General features: G+C 39.3%; 2 long non-coding RNA genes across 3 annotated transcripts; one reads left to right on the top strand and one right to left on the bottom strand.

The window, feature by feature from the left end:
- The first annotated feature begins 13,150 nt into the window (after positions 1-13,150).
- On the top strand, positions 13,151-15,062 carry LOC113117930 (uncharacterized). Its single transcript, XR_003294237.1, has 4 exons — positions 13,151-13,762; positions 13,843-14,107; positions 14,212-14,446; positions 14,539-15,062. It is a non-coding gene; the product is annotated as an uncharacterized LOC113117930 (long non-coding RNA).
- Positions 15,063-16,911: 1,849 nt separating this feature from the next.
- LOC113117929 (uncharacterized) lies at positions 16,912-19,540 on the bottom strand. Of its 2 annotated transcripts, none has more exons than XR_003294236.1 (2): positions 18,113-19,540; positions 16,912-17,283 (listed from the first exon to the last, which is right to left on the bottom strand). It is a non-coding gene; the product is annotated as an uncharacterized LOC113117929 (long non-coding RNA). The 2 variants fall into 2 exon arrangements; XR_003294235.1 differs by having other exon boundaries at positions 18,202-19,540.
- Between the last annotated feature and the right edge of the window lie 291 nt (positions 19,541-19,831).

Here is a 19,831-nt window from a genome sequence, read left to right as displayed (position 1 = left end):
CGCTTCCTCATTCTTTTCATCCTCCATCTCCTTCTTCTCCTCATTCTTCTCCTTCCTTATTTCCTTCTTCTCATCCTCCTCCTCATCCTTATTATCCTCCTCATTTTCCATCTCCTCATCCTCTTCCTTATCCTTATTATCCTCCTCATTCTTCATTTCCTCCTCCTCATCCTCCTCTTCATTCTTCATCTCCTTCTCATCCTCCTCCTCATTCTTCTCATCCTCCTCCTCATTCTCCTTTTTCCCTTGCGGTCAGTGTCGTATTTTATTATTATTGAATGTACGTTGTACAAATATCCACTGGTTATAACCAACGATATTTAGCTGTAGATCAGCTAAAAACATTACTCTGCTTCAGAAGCCTGTCCAAAAACGGTTCATGAGGAGAAACAGACATGTCTATAATCACATACTTATCAATATGAAGTAATAAAATCCAGATTGTCAAATACGCAGGCGTTTCAGAACATTTGTGGGCACAGATACTCAACACTACTTAATACGGTGCCATATATTTCAAGAATAAGGTCACTTGATTATTTTTTTTTATTATTATTATTTTTTTTTTTTTTTTTTTTTTTGGATGACGTGACTCAATACAACAGCTGACTACATGAACGCTCTTACCTTCTAAACGCAGATTTGCGGCCATTTTTTGGACTGAAATGTTGAATAAACCCTGAAACACACGTGAACGTAGTCATGTGGTGAGTCTGGCCAATCGTGAACAGCTGTATTATCATAGGCGCTCCAGCTGTCACTCGGGAGAAGTGTAGGCTGAATCAGCCGACTGCTCTCGAACACTCTCGCGATACTTGATGGCACGCGTGACGGTCATGTGCGTCGGCGCAGTCTTAGTCAGACAATTTTCCCCCGTATGCACTGCTTCAGTCAGATTTGCTATTGGTTTGCATTTTCGAACACACCTGATGCTCATTGAGTCAGCTGCTCAAGATCGGATGCAGCCAGTAATTCTCACTAATGATTCCCGATGTCCTTACAATAATGATGTCCTTGGATTTTGTCCCAAAAACGATTAATGTTTGTGGGAGAATGACACAACATGTGCATACGTCCTTCGATATGTGATTTTTGTAGCATAACAAATGGTTAATCCATTCGGGATTTAATTTACAGACTTGCACATTTCCCTGATTGATGATGACTGACGATTCCACTGCATTTCACGGACTAGCCACAATTAATTCTTGTTTACATTATTCCGCTGTTGTGATGACGATGTTCGAGAGAGTCCAGTCCAGTGACATGATCTGACACGACTGTAGCATTCAACACCGTGTGTGATTATAAAATGGCAATAATACCTACCCTGCATATGATTGTATGCATTGCGGTCTTAGAATGTAGTTTAACTGAGCAGGGAATATTTATTTATTTATTTATTTTTGCGTAATAGAGCAACCACAGCCACAGGTGCAGACTCGAGCGGAGCTGCTTATAAAATGAACCATGGTTACCCATAAGAGCAAATATTAACTCAAATATGCGCATTTACAGGCAATTATTGAATCCAAGCGCTTATACAATTAACCCTGAAAACACTGCATTAATTTTCAGCATTTTCGAGGATTCGACACCCGTACTATGATCACGACGGCGAATGTGACGCGTGTGAGCCAAAGAGTTTAGCCAAGCGTTTGATCAGGTGCGCGCTCAGTCAGCGGAGGCTCGCAGTTGAGCCGGCAAAAGCATTAATCCCTCCGATGCACAGCAGGACTAGCACGTGATTTTGGACAATATATAAACCTCACAAGCAAGCAGTCCCATATCTTGATAGCTTTAAACAAATATCTTCTTAGTTTGTGGAGTGGGGCGGGATCGCCGGCAGTCGGAAATAGGAGTAGCGAAGGGTGCGCTTTAAACAGCTGAAAATCAGCATGCACCTGTAAAGCAGGAAGGCCTTTTTTTTTTTTTTTTTTTTTTTTTTTTTTTTATATGGTCAGACTTTAATTTAGGCAACAGCATACGTTTTAGCATTTATATGAGCAGAATTACTATCTGTACATGTAGTATAAAGCACTTCATGGTGTTGAGCAACAGCAAATCGCGGATTAAACCCAGTGTGTTGTAGTTGTCAGAGAAGTTTGATGAAGCATCCCTGAAGCAGCAGCCGTTAATATCGACAGCATTGACCAAAGATTAACGAGGCTCGTGGGTATATTAACTGTGTTACCGGTGTGGTAATATGATAGCATGCCTCACAACGTAACTGAACAATAGCCTTTCAATAAACAATGTCTGAAGCATGTTCGCCAAATAGCACTAGTTTGTAAATATGAAATACTTTGCTTAGCTTCGTGAAGACGTCCAAAGATGAATTATAGTGGAAATGGTCAGTTGTTCGTGGATGCTTTGGTTTGTTGAATATATAGCTTCTTCCAGCGAGGAGCAGATCTCGGGTAGGTTGTGATTTGGTCGTATTAATACACACTGACGATGAATCGCGTGCGAAAGTCTATATCAAGCTTACTTGTATAAATTCAGTCTGCTGCTTGACAAACAACACGGCGAATTCGCGTAAATTCGCGACTGAAATCTGGTGAGATATTCTGTGGAAATCCTGCAAAACCTGATTTGACGCTTTGTATGGAGATAGATTCGCCGTCTGATAGTTCCTGAGCAAAGGTTCTCGTGAGCAGTTCGAGCCTTGCGAGTCGTTGAGAATCTTTGCGAGTCGTTGAGCATACTTACCGAGAGCAGTAGTGGCACGTACAGGTATATATATGTATGGAGTTAGAAATGTGTCTTTATTGCATGCGAGAAAATAAAAGATCTGAGAGAAAAAACAAAGTTTGAGAGAAAAAGTTCACACTGATAGCAAAAAAACATTTCATGAGGGAAAAAATAATATTTGAGAGAAAAAGTTTTCATGCCAATAGCAAAAAATAATAATATTTGAGACTAAAAAAAGTTTTGAGAGAAAGTATTTTCTCATAGAACATAAAAAAATATACATTTGAAATTTTTTAAATTATTTATGAGAAAAAAAATCTCTCTCAAAATACTTTGAAAAAAAACTCAAATATATATTTTTTGCTATCAGTGTGAAAATATTTTCTCAAAAAAAAAAAAAGTGTTTTTCTCGAAACACTTTTCTTTGCTCTTGATGCAATTTCTTGCTCTCGTGTCAGGATTTTGCTTTCACTGTGAGAATTGTGTCATGGGCGGGGCCACGTTCTTATTGGCCAGTCGGGTGAGCATCGTCTTGTCTTTGGAGTCGAACTGAATCATTACACCATTGTTCGGTTCACCTGCATAGAGGCCGCCTCTGCCTTATGGCTAGTTAAGTTGAGCATGGACATATGACACTCCAATGTTTGGGTAAGATGATGACACACAGCTGGCTGAACAAGTTCAGTATCACTGAAGATTAAACATTAAAAAATAGCACTCATATTCATGAATAAATGTGTATTATATTATTTGCTTGCTAATCGCTAGTAAAGCTAACCAGCCATCATGCTAGGTAAACTTGCAAACTCACCTGGTTTATACTATGTTTAAATCAAATGCCAAATTAATGTTTTGATTTAGATAGTTTCACGCCTTATTTAGCGAGTAGTGAGCTATAGTTTCTACCTTTGCACTTGCTAGCCTCAAAGCACCTGAAGAGTAACTGCTTGTTCATACAACCTCCCGTACAACTTTCAACTAACGTTAGTATGCATGGAAGGTGGCAACCCTACAACTAGCTAACGTTAGACAGTGATTTATAAACCGTTTGAAAGATTTAAAAGAAAAAATAATTACCATGACAGTACAGGCACAAACATATTTGTGGGTTGCTAATGTAAGAGTTAGTTCTAGACCTGCAATTTACCTTGTCAGCTCTAGACCTCGGCTAGATGGTAAAACATATTTAGAATAAGCCCCGTGTAGCTGAGTTTGTGAGCTATACATGCAGTGTAGCTAAACATGTAGTGCAACAACCATACAAAGACCATTTTAAACAAAACTAGGTGGGACACTTTCAAACGGTATATCAATCACTGCTCACTACTCACTAAATAAGGCGTGAAACTATCTAAATCAAAACATTAATTTGGCATTTGATTTAAACATAGTATAAACCAGGTGAGTTTGCAAGTTTACCTAGCATGATGGCTGGTTAGCTTTACTAGCGATTAGCAAGCAAATAATATAATAGACATTCATTCATGAATATGAGTGCTATTTTTTAATGTTTAATCTTCAGTGATACTGAACTTGCTCAGCCAGCTGTGTGTCATCATCTTACCCAAACATTGGAGTGTCATATGTCCATGCTCAACTTAACTAGCCATAAGGCAGAGGCGGCCTCTATGCAGGTGAACCGAACAATGGTGTAATGATTCAGTTCGACTCCAAAGACAAGACGATGCTCACCCGACTGGCCAATAGGAACGTGGCCCCGCCCATGACACAATTCTCACAGTGAAAGCAAAATCCTGACACGAGAGCAAGAAATTGCATCAAGAGCAAAGAAAAGCGTTTCGAGAGAAACACTTTTTTTTTAGACAAAATATTTTCACACTGATAGCAAAAAATATATATTTGAGAGTTTTTTTCAAAGTACTTTGAGAGAGATTTTTTTTCTCAGAAATAATGTAAAAAATTTCAAATGTATATTTTTTTATGTTCTATGAGAAAATACAAAATACAAAAACTTTTTTTGTCTCAAATATTTTTTTTTTTTTTGCTATTGGCATGAAAACCTTTTCTCTCGAATATTCTTTTTTCTCTCATGAAATGTTTTTTTGCTATCAGTGTGATAACTTTTTCTCTCAAACTTTTTTTTTTCTCTCAGATCTTTTATTTTCTCGCATGTAATAAAGAACCAAAACTCACTCCATATATATGTCCCGTGTCTAATAGGAGAGATGTGGTGATTGGAGCGATTTGACAGCTGACCACATCAGCTGTTCACAGCCTTGCCTCCGTGGCCTGACTGAACTGACGCTGCGCTCGATTAAAGCAATTAAAACGATTAATATATGCTCCTTTTTTAACATTTTCACTTAATATAAAAAATAAAATGTAGTAATGAATGGGGCTGACCTGAAAAGTATATTTTCTGTACTTAAATTGCATTGTAATATCCTATGGCACTGTTATATATATAATGTAGATCTGTTTGTAAAATGATGCTTATGTACCCTCTCATCGTTTTTTTTTTTTTTTTTTTTGGTGTGTGTGTGTGTTCTAGTTTGTTCTTTTTTGTTAAGGAATGGTAAATATTTTTGTTATACAAGATATGGCACTGTACATGCTACCTGTTGTTGTCAATAAAGCATTATATATATATAAAACAAATAAACAACTAATGACACAACACAAAAAATAGCACAAGAGGGTCTGGCTGCAGACTTGCACTCTCATGCTGTGTCCCAAACCACTCTCATGCTGTGTCCCAAAGTGCATGCACAGGAGTGCGACGAAGGGTGTCCCAAACTGAAGTGTTTTTTTTTTTTTTTTCTTATTGCAAAAAACAGATATACAATAAGGCAGTACAAGATAGTAATGAGATTCACAAGAACAGAGCACCAAAACAAAAAATGAAGAAATAAGAAAACGGAATAATAATAAAACATAAAAAAAAGGAATTATACAATAGGGTCTTCTAATAGATTAAATTGTTTCAATATCAACATCACAAAAGGTACAATTATTGTGATCAATATTGAATCTATATCTAAGAAACTCTAAAGATGGGTAGACATCATTAAAAATTTTAAAGTGTACTTTGGGGGGTATAGGGAAGGAGATATACATGGTTCTTAATTTAACAATAGAGCTCTTGGGAAAAAGATTATTAACAAGAAGATTAAAAAAAGATTATTGACTAGCTTGATTTGGAAATTTATCTTGGGTCAATAAAGTCCTTATTAACTTATTTGGCAGGCGGTTACTAATGAAATCTTGCCCATTTATTATCAAAGAAGGTAAATGAAGAGCTTCGGTTACATTAGGCAATGTGTTACTTACCAACATTACAAAGGCCTTTGGAATACAGTTCAATACTCTGTTATATTGCTTGCCATCACAATGTATACTATATTTTTCACAGAAAGTACTGTGATCCAAAAATATAACCATCTTTCCCTAGCAGATGAACAACAGCCCAGACACCTCTTTTCCACCAATCACTTATAAAAAGTGACTTATTCCTAAATAAAATGTACCTATTATTCCAAATAGGTGAATTATGTGGGGAAAAATTATGTTTATAAATCATCTTCCAATATAAAAGAACCTGTGTGTGATATTCTGATAATTTGAGAGGAAGTTTTGGCTTTGAAAAATCACATCGTAATAAGAATTCTATTCCACCAACACTTTCAAAGATATTTCTAGGGGCGCAGAACCAGAAACTGTCATTATTTGTTAGAAAATTTTTGAGAAGTTCCATTCATACAGTCAAAGTCTATGGCCTGCAAACCCCCTTCTTTGTAATCCTTCACTAGTGTCCCTTTTTTAACATAATGAGCTTTCCTCTTCCAAATGTAATTAAAATTCATTTGATTAATTAACTTAATTTTCTTATTAGAAATGGGAAGGGATCCTGCAGGGTAAATACATCTAGATAGAGATTCCACTTTTGTCAATAAATTCTTCCAAATATAGAAATATCTCTCTGCATCCATCTATCCAATCTGGCCTTACCTTCATCAATTCTATTAGATATATTAAGTGATTCACTTAGTTCTTTATCTTTGGTAATTAGAATACCAAGATATTTGATCCTAGATTTAACTGGTACATTGCAAATTTGTGTGAGCTGAGATTCTTTCAATGTCAAAATATTTCACATTTACTTAGATTAAGACATAAGCCTGAGGCATTAGAAAAATTATTAATAACTTTGAGAGTTTTTGGAACCTGATCAGAATTCTTTAGAAATAAGACTGTGTCATCAGCTAATTGACTGATCACTATGGAATCATCAAAAACCTTCAAATGCTCAATGTTAAAATTTTTAATTGCAAGAGCAAGCATTTCAGCAGCCAAAATAAAAAGTAAAGGCGAAATTGGACAGCCTTGTTTAATACCTCGACTTATATTAAAGCGTGGAGTGGTCCCTTAAGTCAATGAAACAGAACAATTTGTATCCCGATATAAACTACCAATTATACTTCTAAATTGTTTCCCAAACCCATACAATTCTAAATCTGCAAAGATAAAAGGGTGTTCGACTGTGTCGAACGCTTTGTAGAAATCAAGAAAAAACATGATACCGTCAGCGTTAATTTTGTCTATATAATCAATCAAATCAAGGACCAAACGTAAATTATTATGAATCGATCTACCCCACAAAAACCCTGACTGCGTATTACTTATAATCTGTGATAATCCGGTTTTCAAACGATTAGAATAAATGTGTGCTAACAATTTATAATCATTATTTAATAATGTAATGGGCCGCAAATTATCAAAAAATTTAGGATCTTAGCCTGGTTTAGGAATGAGAATTATAACCCCTTGCTTCATAGTATGGGAAAGTGAAAGACATTCAGTAACCTCTGTTAAAGCCTTGAATAAAATACATTTTATAGAATCCCAAAAATTTTTGTAAAAGTTGGCCATTAAACCATCGGAGCCAGGAGATTTGTCAGAGGGTAAAGATTGCAAAGCATTCTCCAACTCCTGTAACAAGATTTTTGCATCACAAATCTCTTTAAACTCTGAACTGATTTGTGGAATAAATGGCTTAATACTCTCAAAAAATGTATCTGCATTAATTTTAGAAAATTTCGATTTATATAAGTTACTATAAAAGGAAAATATTTTTTGTGCAATATCATGAGCGTTCGAAGATTCATTGCCATCGATAATTAAGGATTGTATATTATTTTTCTCCTGCCTGCTCTTTTCCAATCTGCAGAAGTACACTGAATTTCTCTCCCCCTCTTCTATCCATTTGGCCCTTGAACGAATATAAGCACCTTTCACCTTTTCAACATAGATAGTATCAAGTTTGGATTGTAAGAATAAAAGCTTTGTTCTATCTGAATCAGTAGACTGACTATTACTGCAACATTCACTTATCTCTCTAATAAGATTAACTTCTTCTAAATGGGTCGATTTTTTTAGCTGTTTACCAAAGGAAATAGAATAACTACGAACTCTAAATTTCAAATATTCCCATTTAACTAATATTTGAGGAGAATGAAGAATCTTCAGTCACTTCTGTAACAATATTTTTAACTCCTTGACAAAAGGCCTCCGAATTAAGAAGATTGGTGTTAAATTTCCAATATCCCTTATTACGACGCCGTGCAGTCAGAGACTTTAAATTTAAACCAATCATGCAATGATCAGAAATTGGTGTGGAGGATACGAAACAATCTAAAATATGTTCCTTAATGTGGAATGAGATAATCCAGAAGTCCAATCTTGATTTGCTTGACCCATCTGGTTTTAACCAAGTCAAACAGGTCAAAAGAATTACAAAAATTACATAAAATAGGATTATAGTGATGGCTTTTAAATTTAGATGGAAAACGGTCGAACCAATCATCCTGCACCATGTTAAAATCCCCTCCTAATATAATATTGTCTGTGGAATATGCAAGTTTCAGGCCCATTATAACTTCAGAAACTTCTGATAGCATTTCCCTGTTTTGATTAGTATTATTGTAACCATATATGTTCCCTATTATAGTAAACATGTCATCAATGGAAAGCACACAAATGAGCCAGTGACCATTGTCACTGGATTTATATACAATTACTTTTCCGGGGCAATTATAAAACAAAATGGCAACTCCCGCTGAACGATTAGTTCCATGACTGATTAGTCCAAAATTTCTCATCTAAAACACTTGAGTGAGTTTCTTGCAACATATAACAGTGTGCCTTTTTACCTTTACAGAATAAGAAAAGAGCTTTGCGTTTCACGCTATCTCGAAGACCCCTAACGTTGAAAGAAGAAAAACAGAAATCTGATTTTAAAGAGAACATTTGAACAAGAATAAAGTAAATTGGAACGAATTAACTTTGCTGTGAAAGAAATGCTTAACGTCCCTTAAACAGACATTATAGAGTCCTTCTTAAGTTCCTTATTAAAGACATAGGACTGCCGCGAAAATCTTAAGTAGTAGAGATTCTTTTGCCGTCGATGTAGCCATATGGACCTCTAAAATAAGCTCGGTGACCTGCTTCTCTTGCCTGCTTTATCTGCGGCCACAGTAGTGCTCTTGCCTCCCTGTCGACTGGAAGGATGTGCTCGGCGAAACTGATGCTCAGATCTTTACATACTGAGCAATTCTTCGTAAGACGCCAGAACTCATCTCTGTAGTGCCTCATTGTGAATTGGATAACCACCTGTCGGTTTCGCCCCATATCCAACTTTCCTACGCGATGTACCGAATCCACCATACTTTCGAATTTTGTGGACCACTGTGGCTTGATCTTCACCATGATACCAAGTACCTCGTCCCGTATTCTTTCTTCTGTTTTCTCTTTTAAACCGCGAAGCTTGAGATTCCAGCGTCGCTTATAACGCTCCAGTTCCTGAACCCGCTCCTTAAGCTCCGCATTATCCTTTGCCATCTTAGACACTTCTTTTCCAAGGTTACTCGACGCAGATTTGCAGTCTTTGATCTCCTTTGCATTAAATTCAACACCTTTTGCCAGTTCAGCAATCATTACCGTATTCTGCTTTAGTTGCGTCCCGAAAGCGTCTCCATCATGGCTGTCAGATTATTTATGGTGTCAAGAATGGCGGCGTTGGAAACCTCAGGCTGACCATCCCCTTTTACTTTTTTTTGAGGTACTGGAATTTTAGTAGGTGTAGATTCCAGCGGTCTCCTTATACTCACTGATAGTCATGAGACATTAATGCGTGTGCACCCAAAGAATCATCACCTGCTGCAGCTGTCTTCGGTTTCGGCATATCTTTTGCTTAAAGAGTCCTAAAAAACCACCCAACAGTGTGCAGTTATGCACCTTAATTACACATGCAGCCGAATCAACTAAATAAACTAAACCTGAAGGTCATTCAATGCAAAAATTTGGGACTAATGATCAGAGTCACAACAAAGTATGTGTGCTCAGTTCGCCATCTTGCCGACTGGATCTGAAGTGTGTGGACTCCGAAGTGCGGATGTGAAGTGCGAGTGCGTCACAGCGTCAAGACGTAAGCTGTCCCAAAAGGCTTGTTCGACTTCACGCAGCTCTGCGCAAACCGATCGTCGGCTGATGTGTGTTACGTACCTGGACTCATTTAGTGTGTTTTTGCCCCTGTGACCCAGTTTCTGTCTTCCGTGTTTGGTTTGATTAGTTCCCAGGTGTGTCTATTCTATTCCCCATGTGTTCCATGTCCCTGTTAATTTAGTGATTCCATCCACCTGTGTTTCCCCATTATCCCAGGTACATAAGCCTTGTCCTTTCAGTTCTGTTTTGTCGGGTCTACTCACTTGCTATTTACGTGTGTCTACCTCTGTGCTCCACGTGTTGGATATATTAAAAGCCTTATTTCATTTATCCTCTGCTCCGTGTTTCTTCTGGCAGCGTAAACCGTAACAGAAGACCCGACCCAAAAAGAGAGTCTAAAACTGTGTTTTTCACTCCGTTTTGTTTTAGTTTTTTCACAGTCTTTTCATTTCGTAGTGTCGATGGAACCCCTCTATAGCCCCGAATTCCTCCTTCGCAGGAAGCAGGAGCAGGAAGGACGTTCTCTCGAGGACCATACCAGACGGTTTCTTCTGTTAGCTAATGCCATCAGCTACCCGGACTACGTGCTCTGCACCTTCTACAACACCAGCCTGAACTCCAAGTGCAGTGCGTTGTCGCCCGAAGATGGTCCTCGGGAGGAATTCGCCGCATTTGTGGAGTGGACTCTGGCGAGAAATGGCTCACCTCTCACTTTCTGCCCCATAGAGGATCTCGCCAGTCCCACTCCCGACCCAGAGACCAGCCAGCCACCATCCCACCACACGGAGCCAGAGCCCACTGCAGCCGCAGAGCCCGAGCCATCCAGTGACATGGAGCAGGATCTCGAGAGCGCGACTGACCAGGTGTGTGAGCCGGCAACACCGTGCATCGTGGGAGTCCTAGTGGAGATCGAGGGCATGGAGGAAAGCCCTGCCCACACATCCACAACTGTGGGTGAGCTACATCCGGTCTCGGGTAACATGGAGCAACTTTTGGATCTAATGGACTGGTCTATGGAGGTAATCCCTAATATTCCTGTTTCTCCGCTGGTTCCGTCCAGACCTGATTCCCCTGTATACCCTCTCAATCTCCCACTCCTACCTCCTCCAGTCATTTCCTCTGCTCCATTTCCGCTGGTTCCATCCAGCCATGAATTTTCTGTTTCTCCGCTGGTTCCGCCCAGCCCTGAGTTTTCTGTTTCTCCACTGGTTCCGCCCAGCCATGAATTTTCTGTTTCTCCGCTGGTTCCGCCCAGCCATGAATTTTCTTTTTCTCCACTGGTTCCGCCCAGCCCTGAGTTTTCTGTTTCTCCGCTGGTTCCACCCAGCCCTGAATTTTCTGTTTCTCCGCTGGTTTTGCCCAACTATGAATTTTCTGTTTCTCAACTGGTTCCGCCCAGCCCTGAATTTTCTGTGTCTCAGTTGGTTCCGCCCAGCCCCGAGTTTCCTGTGTCTCCGCTGGTTCCGCCCAGCTCTGAATCTTCTGTGTATCCTGTGTTCCCTCCCGGCCTCCCTCTCCCACCTCCTCCTGGACCTGCCGGTCCATCTGCTCCACTTCCGCTGGCTCCGTCCAACCCTGATCCTCTTGTCTTTCCTCTCATCCTTCCTCTCTCTCCTCCTCCTCCTAGACCAGCCAGTTCCTCGTCATCCCTGCTGGTGCCAGTCAGTCCCGCAGCTCACCCTCAGTCCGCACCATCTGGGCGCGATGGTTTGCCGCTGGACTGCCAGTCTCCAGCTCCACCTTGGCGCGTTAAGGCCCTGTCTGCTGGCCTCCTCCTGGGAGTCTGTCCTCCACCGGAACCTCCTCCCAAGTTCCCACCCACGCCTCCCTCGGTTGTTTCTACGGTGCGAGGACGCACCTACCGGGAGGGGGGAGTACTGTTACATACCTGGACTCATTTAGTGTGTTTTTGCCCCTGTGACCCAGTTTCTGTCTTCCGTGTTTGGTTTGATTAGTTCCCAGGTGTGTCTATTCAATTCCCCATGTATTCCATTTCCCTGTTAATTTAGTGATTCCATCCACCTGTGTTTCCCCATTATCCCAGGTACATAAGCCTTGTCCTTTCAGTTCTGTTTTGTCGGGTCTACTCACTTGCTATTTACGTGTGTCTACCTCTGTGCTCCACGTGTTGGATATATTAAAAGCCTTATTTCATTTATCCTCTGCTCTGTGTTTCTTCTGGCAGCGTAAACCGTAACAACTTGAAGCAGTGCATGCCGGTTAGAAATTTTGTCCGACTTGATACAGCGCTGATACCACGTGACTGTGACGTGTGCCATCAAAGTACCGCGAGAGCTATTCGAGAGTAGCCGGAGAACTCAGCCAGCGCAGCTTCTGAAGAGCGGCTGCACAGTTTCTGATGATGACACAACTGATCCACGATTGGCTGTATTCACGGATGACACCGATGACGTGCATTTCAAGTTTATTGTGAGTCGGGGACTTCAGTTTAAGAAATTCTCATATGGACTTTTAAAACAGTTCAATACGTTTTTATGTCGTCTTCATCTTATAAATCATATATATTAAATATTGTTTTACTGTATTTACTTTATTGTTAATATAGAGTTTGTGTATGTTAATTTTGCATGACTTTCTTTTTTATACAGACCTTTTACAGTATTCTGCAACATAACCTATTCAAATGAGCATTTTTAATAACTAAAATGTTAATCTTAAAAACATACAATCTAATGTGGTCATAAATGTATGCTCCTATACAAATGATACATAATACATTATGTTCCTCCATTTGTTTGGTTTCTTCATATTCTCTAGTTTATTTTGCTGTGTTTATACTTCACCTGCATGTGGTTAGCAAACTGCTAACAACTTGCTGTAACTTCAACTTAACAACTTGACAACATTCTGTTCACTTTCAAATAGTTGGTCTAAATCACAATATAAATCCAACAGAATTGTGCTTTTCTGTATATGAAAATCATTGGTGTTGTTTAAAATGTTAAAAAGAGCTCAGCTGGAGGGTACTGTAAATCTTGTTGCTGAAACCTTCTTAAAAACACATACCCACCAGGGAATTTTTTAATAGGTTACTTTTATCATTTTGTATTAGCAGAAACACCCATGTCATACTGCTAAAGTATATATCCAATATGTTACCTTGTTTTGGAAGACACCCTTCCAAAACACCACTTATACACACATCTTAAGCGCGTGTTAATACCATTAATACATAGAGTTACTTAATCACTAAATCATGAAAACAATGGTACAAATGTTGAGCCAAAACTGAAAGTGGACTTAAAATGGTAATTGCAATTGTTGCTAACTATAAGTAATAATGAATGGAAAAGGTGTGGGGTATGGTGCCATTGTTTCTTAGGATATATAAAGAACCTGCATAACCCTGTGTAACACACAACAAAATAGACAACGTAACCATTAATGTGTTAGACAGCAAAGGCAATGTTGTCATGCTAACGGTTTCCAAGGACATCGCTGAAAGAATGCAAAATGGTAAGTAAACCACATGACTGTGAAATAATTACAAGTCACCAATGATTTGTGCAAGTGTTTTATTTATCATTTATTCCCCCAGATCAAATGTTCCTTTCCTATGTCATGGAGAAAGCTGTTGAAACAAAAGGTACACATTTACTTAATGAACAAGAATATACAGGAAATAATTCTTGAGTGACACTGACCACATCTACAATCTCCAAACAGCTCTCCAGCTTGTGCTGCAAAGCTTCTCCAACCTCCTATTCCATGTCCCACTACCTCCATTAGGTCGCCAGCACCCCTAAACCTCAGTTTTGTGAAACCACCATCCAGTGCCCCATTACTACCACTAGGCCCCCTGTACTACTTACCTCCACTGTCAAGGACCCACCACCTTCCACTCTGCAACCTGGTGCAGTGTGTGGAAACCCTTCAGCATCCATTCAACCTTCATCCCCTTCCTTCCAGTCAGACAGGCATGAATCTCAAGGTATTGCATCAAATACTGTAAGGAAGATCAATGGCAATACTGTTGTTAAATTACATAATTTTCTTTGTTGATCTATTTCTCTCCTTATCCCCTCCATTTTACAGAAATAACACATACAATGACACTATTTCTACTGGACCTTACAAAAACTCACCAGCACCTTTATTTTCGGAACAAAATGGCATTCTATAAAAAAAATACAAAACTTATTCTCACTAAAGGGCTACAACTTGTCAAGTGAGAAAATTCATGTTAGCAAACATGTTAACTACTTATAAGAGAGTGAAAGACAGGCGCCGTGCAACTGGGGAAGGGAAGATCACCTGGGAGTACTATACAGTAAGTTGCTTTACTTTGTTTCCGAAATAACATTGTCATGTGTTACAAGACTGAAACAATGGTCATTTTCATTTTACATCCACCCCCACCAGCTAATGGATGAGTTATTTGGGTCATCGGGGATCGGTACTGCACCACCTGGCACCATTCACTCCATACCTCTGGGTTTGGAAGAGACCTCTTCCACAAGCAGGCCCACAACGTCTTCTCTTCAAGACCAGCCGGTAGGTGCTAGTATGGATGAACAGCCAGGAACTGCTACCATACAAAATGCAAACATCACAAGAAGGCAAAGACGACCACTTACAATTCCTGGACGCTTATGAAGAGCATGCAGAGAGAAGGACTGCTGTGCTTGAGTCCCTGGTAAGGCCAGATCTGGAGAGATGGCGGCGACTTAAGGAGAGGCGGAGAAGGTCCTTCAAAAAAAAAAGATGGTGACCAGCTTGGGATCAATTGTGGAGGAGCAAATTATGCATCTATTACAGAACCCACATGAACCCCAATAAAATTATAATCTAAAGATGTTATCTCTTTTGATTTACACCTTTCCCCAAAATGTCATATGTTTTTTTTTTTCCCAAATAACAATTTCTAATGACAAACTAATTTTGTTCAATAAAATATATTTTTTTTATTTCAACACAAAATCGGTTTGTTTGTTTTATCATTTGTTGAATATTTCTGAACATTCAAATATTTAATTTTCATCTTTTGTTTTGTATGTTAAGTATAAACATACAAGTTAGATCTGGCCACAAATCTGGTCTCTATAATGACATACATTAGTGTTGTGGGGTTGCTGGGGTTCATCATCAACACCATCACCTACCACAACAACTTGATCACTGGGCTATAAACAAAGATTATGCAAAATGCAGCAGGCTGAGACTGCTGAGCTGATATTAGAAATGCTTCTCGTTTGCAGGTAATGGAGCCTCCTAAACTTAGATTTTAGAATGCCAAATGCATGCTCAATGACCACGCGAGCTGCATTGAGCTTTCTGTTAAAATATTTTTGCCTAGCAGACAAGTGGCCATTGTCTCTGTAAGGCTTCATAAGTTGAGGCAACAAAGGGTAGGCAGAATCCCCAATTATGTGTCACAAGTTTCAGAAAGTTTTTTCTAGTATGGGTCTGTTTAACGTTAGATGGAGCGGAATTTCCTTATATGGGTCCTAAAGGCACTTCTCCCGGAAGAGCGCGCGCGTGCCTGTAGAGCAGAGCAGAGCAGAGACATTCACTGACCAGAGCGAGAGAGCGAAATGTCACACTGAAGTGTGTTTTTGGTTGCCAGGGCAAGACAACCCTGCATAATTACAAAAAAAAAACAAAAAAACAAAAAGCATTAAGGGACCAGTGGATTACGTTTATTTTTACAGAGCATCAACGAAGTTGTGCGAGTGTTTTTGTTTGTTCCCTGCATTTCAAAGATGCTTGTTTTACAAACAAGGCCCAGTTTGATGCCGGATTTGCATATTGTTTATTTCTTAAGGATGATGCAGTCCCAACAAAAAAGGGTCACGATCATGTGTTGGAACCGCAGGCGGTGAGTAAAACTGCTTCAAATATCTCTGTGCTGTTAACTTAACTATCGGTGCGTAAGCACCTCAAGTAAACAACATGCGATGTTGGCATCAAACTGCACTTCCCACATGTACACCTTTCAAAAAAAAAAAAGAAGATGACATAAAGTGGAACTTAGTCATTTTCCAAAACCGCTAAGCAAATATATACAGTTTCAATACATAATACATAGAGACGTCCTGCTGTAGTCGTTGCTGCTGCTGCTCTTGTTCAATTTCAGCCTCGGGATCTGATTCTGGATAATAAATATACGGCTGAATCTGACTGTTAGCCATGGTTTGTTTTGGAAGATGTTTTTTTCCTCACGGTAATGTCACAGCTTCCAGACGCTCTCAACGCAAAAGCTTACGCGCGCTCGTGATTCTTTAGCTCCGCCCACACGTCACGCCTCCAGCCGCTCGTGTTTTTCCGTAAAAAAATGGTACAGACTATCTTTCTCTTATAAATATAATAAAACTAAAGAATTTTTGGAGATATGAAGGATGCAGTACTACTCTATAGGTACTCAAGATTAATAGGAGATTGAGTGAAAACGAGCATTTCACCCCCCCTTTTAATGTCATATTGTCAATGGAATAACCTAATTTCTCTAGTTTATTTTTGTGATGCAAGTTAAAAATGAAATGCATAAGTTGTATACATTTTTCTTTTTTAGTGTGAAATTTATTCATAAATAAGCCTGGGTACTCTCTGTACATTTTGTATTTTTGTTTTTCATATTCACGTGTAAATAAAAGAGAAGTACTCATGTACATTGCAAATTTTTTTTATTGCAGCTTATTTTTTCCACAAAACAATCTGTTATGTGTTTATTTTTTTGTCTTGTAATTTATTTTTACACATTAAAACAAATTGTTCTATACATAACTGAAAGTACTATTTACAACAATTTACTGCATAGCTTAGGTTTAACATCAGAAAAACAACATCAGTTGAGCCCAGCACTGCCTCCATGTGTTCTGGGGTCTTCAGGCGGTCAGTCTCTTGGTGAATGGTCCTCAGCTACTCGGAGGATAATGGGGTGACAGTGGAACGAGGCACATGTCAAACTCTCTGGAGAGCATCTTTATGATGTACCACTGGCAAACAGATCAGAAACACCAGGGTCTGGATTGTGGCACCCATCACTGTTGGCGTTCACTTCCCAGAAGATCCAGCAGCTCTGTCAGGGCCTCACTGCTCAGCACAAAACCTTTAAAACCTGTCCAGTGCTGGTACATTCAGCTCTATCCTTCAGTACAGGGGTCTGGTCTGATTTAGGGAAGGAAGGAAAAGAGAAATTGTTTAGAACTATGACAACATAATTAGTACACAAAATATTGAGATACTTTAGTAAACTATAATAACTACTAATACCATATTGGGGAAAAACTACTAGTTGTCATATTTGAAACCTTTGCTAAAGGGACAGTTCACCCAGAAATAAAAATTCCAAATCTGGAACAACTTAAGTGTAAATAAATGATTACAGAATTTTCATTTTTGGCTGAACTGTCCTTTAAGTAAAAGTATTATTTTGCATACTCTAATACATTTAAGTTATTGAGAGTAAAACGGTTGGGTAGTTTAATCTACAACAATGCATCATGCTGTAAAAGACCATATTTTTGTAGTGCCGCTGTCCTGTGAGAAAGAAAAAAAAACGTAGTACTTTATATTTGTACGAGTATACTTTAAGAATGTACTTTCTTACAAAATTAAAGTAACAACATTTCTTGTGAGAATATTAATACATTATTGCTAACTATATGAAAGACTGCATTTGCAGGACTGGGACCGGTCAAACAGAGCACTGTCAGCTGTCACAGATGCCATTGAATATTAAGCTGTACTATGCTTAAACAATTATAAAAAACAATTATAATCAGTTTATTCCGTTTTATTTTCATGGTTAACTACCTTAAAAAATCTGGGTTGCAAACCGGTCTACATATGATCACCTTGGTCAAGACAATAAACTACATAAAATCGCACCTTTGTAAGATATCAGTCAGCATTTTAACTGCTATGTGTGTGTTGTAGTATTTTGTAGTTTTTCATATGTATCATTACATTATTCAAGTAAGCTCCGAATCAGTACCTGCATTTAAAGTTGTAATCAAACAAAGGACGCAGTAAACCAGTGTAATTTATCTGGCCTCGGTCTTGGCTAAGCCTGAGGTACATCACCTTCTCCACTTTGACGTAAAACATAAAAGCAAAAATTAGCAGTTCTGGCTCCACCTATCCTGACAGGATTGTCCTCTCGTCAGCTCTCTCGCACCGTTGCTATGCGACAGAGCGCTAATCGGAAACACCTGGTGGCGGAATTAGGAAATCCTGCGAAGGCAGAGCATCTCACGCACTTCGGAGTGCCATTCGCGCACTTTGGAGACCGGTCTTCGAGGTCCGTGGCCTTCGAAGTGCATACACTCAACTTTGGGACACAGCTATAGTCCATGGTCTAAAGTCCATAATAGGCCCGTCGGGACCAGAAACTTTTTTCTTCTTTCGCTGTTTGTCTTGTTTTTATTTTCTTTGTCGGGGGTGCTCTGCGCACTATTTCCTCTTCGATTTCTTTGTTTGGGGGTTTCAGGAATGATTCCTGGGTCTTCCACTGTTTCTTTTCTCCATTCTGGATCTAGCCACTGTGCTGTTGGTCTTCTTGGCGGAGAGCAGTCAAGGTCAGGGTCCAGTTTCACGGCTTTCAGCTCGACCACAGGAAAGTGTGCACAGGGCGGAGTTACATGTTTAGAAACACAAACATCAGAGCGGTTAGTAGGTCTATGTGAGGCATTTAAATTTTCTTCGCATTCTTCAACTTTATTTTCCTCCTTTCTACTTGCTAATTCTTTCTGCATCACTCTTCTTTCTCTCCTATCTGCTTCTGCTATCCAACAATTCACAGTTCGTTCACATTTCTCACACGTCTCGGACAACACCCTTTTTGTCTCTCGCTTCCCTCTTCTACTGATTCCTTCACAGCTTTTAATTTCTTAACACTCAACGTTCCCTCTTTTGGAAAACCATGGTATTTATTTAATTTCCCCATATCTTACATACATTTTTGGCCATATACCTTTTTCATTTGCCAATATACCGGTGTATCATATTCAACAAGCTTGCGCTGAGACTTTCCCATATTTGCTGGTTTCCTTCTCTGTGTCTATTCCTTCGGTGCGCCTATAATCTCTCAGACGTCTCTAACAGATCCGACTTCCCCTGCCCAATTCTTATTTCTGAAAATCCACATTTTAGAAGATTATGAACTGTCTCTTACCCGAGAGTTCTGTTGCCACCCAGGTTCTTTTCTGATTCCAGTGGTGTCCCCTCTGGGCCTCGGCGGTCGGTCCCTTTCTCCCTCAAATCTAATCGGGGTTAGGGCTGAACTTCTATTGTTCAGGATTGGACAGACAGCTATGTGTGTGAGCAAAATGATAAGAGTGATAGTAGTGGGGGTGGGTGTGCTACTTTTAGTGTGGGGGTTCCCTACAGAGTTTTAGGTAAGGGTAAAGGATTAGAGTATTTAGTTACTGATGTTTGGTGTGATAATGGTAGTTTAAATGTTGTAAACTTTTATAATCCCTGTAAAAGACTTGATATTGAAGCACTAGAGATGGTTGAAGGGCAAGAAGTTGGCAAAATATTATGGCTAGGAGATTTTAACGCAGATAGTTCCCTGTGGGGAGGGGATAAAATGGATCACAATGGCTTGGTTTAAGAAGAGCTTATGGATCGGAAAGGGTTGGTTTGTTTAAATGATGGGTCACCTACTCGTATTGGGATGAGGGTGCAGTCTGTATTAGATCTGACTTTAGTT

This window comes from Carassius auratus, chromosome 17 (assembly GCF_003368295.1).
Source record: "Carassius auratus strain Wakin chromosome 17, ASM336829v1, whole genome shotgun sequence".
Lineage (NCBI taxonomy): Eukaryota > Metazoa > Chordata > Actinopteri > Cypriniformes > Cyprinidae > Carassius > Carassius auratus.
Note: the sequence above shows the minus strand (reverse complement) of the source record. Positions and strands in the feature narration are given on the sequence as shown.